We start from the raw sequence: 6,437 nt of genomic DNA, 5'->3' as shown, positions 1-6,437 counted from the left end.
TGCCTGAAACGTTTGCCGAACTAAACTGCCCAAAGTGGGGTCCAGGGACCTCCAGAGGCTCTTGGGAGACTTAAAGGAGGCCCCTCAGCAAAATAATGCATGGGTTCATTTCAGTATTCACTCTCTGGACATTTGCTCAATGAGAGAATGTAAAAGGACACAGTAACTGTAACGGGATTTTCCGGTTGAGAACTGATAGAACTGATAGAGCTTATTTTGATCCAAAAGACAAACATTATGTGGGTCGACACAAGTCAGTCTTCCGCTCACTGTCAGTACAGTAGCTCCAGGCTGTACATCAGTCTGAAGTCACATTATTAAATTCTGGTGTCTCTGGGAAAGACGGTCATGTTCACAAATCCTGATTGCAATGTAGGACATACGGTTGAAATGTAGGCCGTGTTCAAATATTAAATTAAGCGATTCCCCTTCAATTTATACTACATACATCTTTGCTTCGAAATGCAGATGTTAATGTTCAAAGCTGTCATACACACACACACTCAGACACAGACAGTAAAGTGCACAGTTTTTTTTTTTTTTTTTTTGGCATTTTCACCTTTATTAGACAGGACAGTAGACAGGAAAGGTAGGGAGAGAGAGGGGATGACATGCGGCAAAGGGCCACAGGTCGGATTCGAAGGACTAAGCCTTTGTGGTACGCGCTCTACCAGGTGAGCCACCGGGGCGCCCCAAGTGCACAGTTTTAAGCGGGGCGTTAGTCTGTGTGTACAGGAAACTGATCCGGACAAAGTGGATCTTAAGGGGGGGTGTGAGGAAAAGCAGACACATTTTCAAAAGGCAAAAAACACCCAAAAAATCGATTGAACTTCTAGAAACAGAAGTGGGCCACAAACTGGGCTAAAGAAGAACCAGGACAGAAAGTGAAGACGAATGAGAGAGGGAGAGAGAGAGAGAGAGAGAGAGAGAGAGAGAGAGAGAGAGTGAGTGAGTGTTCGTTCCCCAAATTGGCCACAATCAGCCCCGTTAAAAGTGGATCACTTTAATGATTACCTTCCCTGATGTTGATAATGAACAGCCTTGGGCATGGCAAAGAAAAGCACCCCTCTCGTCCTCCCTCTCCGATCCAACACACACACACTGGCTCCCACCCACCTGCTACAAACATTTTATCATTCAAATCTACTTTTTTCCACCCTTCAAGCATCAATTAAGGCTTGGTTTGATTATATGAAACCTTTTAGAGCAGTATATTTGAAGTGTCGCAGTGACACGCTTACATTCTTTATCTCATTCCTCATTCTATCACTTCCCTCTTTTTTATAAATCCCTTCCTTTTTTCTCTCTTCATTTTTAGACTCTGAATTTGTCTTTCCATTGATTTGCTTCTATCATTTTTTCCCTCTCTTCCTCTCACTACTCTGTCTCTGTGGCAAGCCTGACCGATGTTCATTCATTCATTTTCTCTACTAGTAGAGGAACAAATCTCCAAAAAAGGCTTTAGTTTTTGAGATACCCCTACCTGAGGTAGAACAAAGCACAACCATGTTTTTTCATAACTTTAATATGTCTAGTTTTTGAAATTGATGGTTGTATAAAAATATTTTACTGCAAAATTAGTTTATTTGGTTGATGTTTGGATCCTCCCCAAAACCGAAAATAGTGAAAATTTAGGCTTCTCCAAAAGTGACAGCGTCTGCCTTATCACATGTATCTCTGGAAATAATGATCAGAATGTCACCAAATTTGGACTGGATGTTCACAGACAGTTATTGCATACAACAAAGCAAAGATTTCATCAATACCTTTGTCCATCTTTGAAATTTATACACTTAAACACACATGAATTATAGGCGGAAATTGAATAGGAAATTAAAAATCCAAAAGGTATGTATATATATGTCTGTCATTATTAAAGTAAGGAGACCAATCATCAAAAAATGTCATTTATATGTACCAAAGACTGTTATCTTATCATAAAAGTAGGTTATTTGACTATTCACTTCACCCTCTGATGTCACCAGCCCCTAACAGGTAACTAGTACAGCCAACACTTCAGACAAATACAACGGGGCCCTATTGGTGTAAATGTGTGAAGAGAAGGACACAAACCATAGATTAAAGCCAAAAACTATATACATTTAATGCAAACAGGTTCAATAGACATTTCTTTATCATTTTAAATACACTCTTTCTAAATATTTTAATGTTTCCTTTGACTAACACTGACAATATACTGTATGATGATAATATGAGCCAACAGGCTGCATGACACAATATTTTCCAAATGATTTAACTGAAACATTTGACTGAATGAATTGGAAAAATCAAAGATGAATCACAAATTGGATCCTAAATGAATAGTCAATTATATACAGTATAGAAATACACTGGGGTCCTCCATATTATATATAGCCTAATGTTGTTTTTCCATTCAAATCAGTGATATAAAGATGACATTTAGCCTACTATTTATCATTCCGACTTTTAAGATTTACCTAGTTTCTCCATAGGATACATTAAATAAAGTGATATTCTTCATACTATCCTAAGTAGGATACAATTAACATAAAGGTTACAATTTCCATTCTTGGGGAATGATTTAATGTGCACACACAGGGCTTTAGTTTTAGCTGGTGTCAGTGACCTCTGTCTACAGTGTTCCATACATTTGAGAAGAGTAAGACTGCTAAAAGTGTGTCTGCTTTATTGACATACTCACAAAAAAGGTGGAATCCTTCCGGAGAAGAAAAAAGGTAAGATCTGCTTTTAAGTATTGAAAACCACAGAAAAAGGAAAATGATCATTACCAACTAACAGTAAGCGAATTAGCTAGCTAGTTGGTTCCCAGCTGACGGTATATCAACAGTAAACCATAGTAGGCTGAAAGAGAGAGAGAGAGATACCCACTTATTCCTTTTCAGGGTCACAGCGGCTGGAGCCTATTCCCAGCATTGGGTGGAAAGCAAGGAAACACCCTGGAAAGATCAGCAGTCCATCACAGGCCTAACACAGACAGACAGACACAATCGTCTTTGGACTATGGTGCATTTTTCAGTCACTAATATTTAGCACAATCCTTCTGGACCACCAAAGAACTGCAGTGGTCACATATATTATATGGTTATATTATAAGGTTATATGTTATTTTGCAACTGGTTTCAAGTGCGGACTCACTGGAAAGGTAGCGTCCCAGAAGCATGGGCCTGAATCCAATGTGTGCGTATGTTCGACCTGCATCAAATATTATTTGCAGTTTTAAAAAAATAGTTTTTACATCCTGCAAGTTGTCCTCTAGATGTTTCTTGTCCTGTTTCACCACAAATAGACCAAAAAAATCAGGAAAAAAAACAATGACCCTGCCATGAATACATAACAAGTATCTCGCTGCATCAATTACAGGCATGACCCACTTAACAAATGAAATGGTTGAGTTTCTAATTATGTTTTATTGTTGTCACAGTTTTAATAGGAGAAGCAAAACTGATTTTCATACCAAGCAATGACAGAAAAGATGACAACTAACCCGACCAGCGAGTTGTAAAATAAGACTCATGAGCATTCTGCACACCCTGGAGGAGTTCAAATGTAATTGCATTAAAATCTGAGGGAAAATGAATGAGACTCGCAGGAGTTTTTGGGCCTTCCAGATACTTCTATAGGAGGTTCAACAGGAATTGGTGGCATCATCAACCCCCTCTACAGGTTCTACAGTGAACTGCAGTGAGTCCATTATGTTCTCCACCATACCAAGTACAGTATATACTGTATGTTTCTCGAAACCCTTCATGACAAGAGAGGTGAAGGCAACAGGTCTAAAATCATTGGGAGGCTAGTTTGTTGCCACCAGTATAATAGTTGACTGTTTCCATACTTTGGGAACACTGTTGATCAAAGGAAAGCATAAAAATGTGGTGAAAAATACCACTCAGCTGCTCCGCACAGTACTTTAGTAGAACACCAGAGATGTTATCAGGACCGGGGGTTTTCTTGATCTTAGTCTGCTGGAAAATCCATTTAAGATCCTGCAACTTCAAGTATTAGCTGGGATGAGGCAGTGTTTTGTTTTTTGCTCTTAGAACTGGGATCTCTCTTCATTTCTAAAAACATCAGTATTAAGTCTTGAGTAAAAATGATTAAAGTCATCAGCCAACTCTCTATCAGAATGAAAACCATCTAATCGAATAGATTTTTTTCCTTTACTCTGCATGCCTGTCGTTATTGTCATTCGGTCCTTTCCTTTTTCATTCCATTCCAGGCTGATTTTAGGTTGTTACTTTTACATTTGCCTTAAATTTTCCATTTGTACTCAAGTTTAGCCTTTAAAATTCTAGCTGACTTCACGCCTGGCCTCTCTGTTTCTGTGAGGTCATACGTACAAATGAGTATTAGACTGTTTTAGCACAGGAGACCTACAAACATTTATGAACAAGAAAATGTCCCCAAGGAAACAAATCACCCGGGGTAATATGTCAACACAGTCAGTTGCTTCATAACTCTCTTGATGACACTATCAATTAGTGTTGGTTGCCTTGTTTTTCGCTTCAACAGTCTTATTAATGTTCTCAAACCTAGACTGGACTGTGACAGGAGCAACACAGCTAAACTCTGTTATGTTGTGTTGAAACCTACCACTGGATCAGACCAGCCAGTTACAATGAGTGCCAATGACCTTTTATCACAATGCTCATCCAAAACAAGGGGGAATGGGATATTTTTATTTATTTATTTTTAGCCTTTATTTAACCAGGAAGTCCCATTGAGATTCAAAATCTCTTTTCCAAGGGAGACCTGGCCAAGAAATGGCAGCAGGGGTTACACAATAAAACAAAACAAAAAATACAAAAACAGTGCAGAAAAAGAACATTACTAAAACATGTACAATAAAAAAAGGTCACAATTTAGATCAGAAACAGGAGCATATCTTGCATAAGACTGTGGATAATTTGCTTGAACTGATTTAGGGGAATAAAATGGTTGAGCTGGAGCTTTGACTAGAGACTGTTCCAGGACCAGGGGGCAAAATAATCAAATGCCTTTTCACCAAAAACAGTTCTTGTTCTGGGAAATTTAAGAAGAATGCAGGATTGTGACTGTAGGCATTGCTGGCAAATTGGAGTGTGGTAAGAGGGCAGTTTACAGATAACGGCTTTATACATAAAAAAGTGCCACCAATCGTCTGGTGGCTAATGAGTTCCAGGGTAATTTCTGATACAGGACACAGTGATGGTTAGTGATAAAGCGTAAAGCTGAGTGGTAGAGGGAATCAAGAGTCTTAAGTGCAGAGAGTGGGGCATGCATATAAATGTAGCAACATCCAACCATGGATCACAATCTACTTTCAATGTCTTTAAAATATTTTAGGTATGATGTTTGTACAGTATGTACCAAGTACTGTTTCTCAGTCAAATGAGTTCTAATGAAAATGTGGACCTACTACATATAGAGCAGAAAAGGGATTTTCTACATAGCATAACATGCATGTTTTTGTGTGCTCTTCCTAATATTTCAACAATGTTGTAACAGCATGGCCCAAAAGGAGGATCAGGAGGCCGGGAAATATTGAAAATGAAAAAATAAAGAGAATGCCCTTATAATATGAAATAGGGTACATATTGAAGTATTGGCACAAACAATAAGTTTACCAAGCGCATACATCTTCAAGTGAACTCAGGGCACAAAAACTGCATGAAGTATTTCCGACACAAGGGCTCCTTTTCATGCTACATTTTAGCCATGTCTGGTTCTTTCAGGCAACCAAAAAAAAATCACATCTTTGATACAGCTAAAATACTTGAATTTACCTTTGGATGACACTGTAACATGTCAGTTGGGGATGTTCCCTTCCAATTAATTCAAAATTAATGTAAATGGAAACGGAAATCTATTCAATTTTACCATACGAAAGAAAAATCTTTTGCATTGTTGTATAAACAATTGATTCTGAAAAAAGGTGATTTAGCCCCAACTCTTAACAGTGAATCATTTATATCAATCATCAATAATGTTATTTCAGAAGTTCAGAAATCAGAGGCATCAACAACGACTGAGGTTTTATAAATCATCTTTATTTAATGTAGATGCAACACTGGCGTTGAAGACTTACCTGATATGGTGGAATCATAAATATATAAAGACATGGTTTGTGTGTGTGAAAAAGTATGGTGTAAAGATGTTGGAATGTACCTGTAAGTTGCATTTTTTAACAAATGAAACTAAATGGGGTTATAAAAATAAATTAGGCTCACATCATTTTTACAATATTATGACAATAATGAAAGTCTGAGAATTTTAGAACAACTAAAAGCCATATTTTAGACCATGGAAGCTCACCATGTAGACTGTGTCTGCATGAAAGGTAAGCGAGAGATAAGCAGCACTGGACTGTCAAGCCAGTTGCCAGACTAAAACATGATCATGATGAATATGCATTGAGGGGATAGGGAGTATCATAAATATGTACGTATGAGTTAATA

The sequence above is a fragment of the Centroberyx gerrardi genome, chromosome 21 (genome assembly GCF_048128805.1).
Source record: "Centroberyx gerrardi isolate f3 chromosome 21, fCenGer3.hap1.cur.20231027, whole genome shotgun sequence".
NCBI lineage: Eukaryota > Metazoa > Chordata > Actinopteri > Beryciformes > Berycidae > Centroberyx > Centroberyx gerrardi.
The sequence above is the reverse complement of the archived record's forward strand: the minus strand, read 5'-3'. Positions refer to the sequence as shown.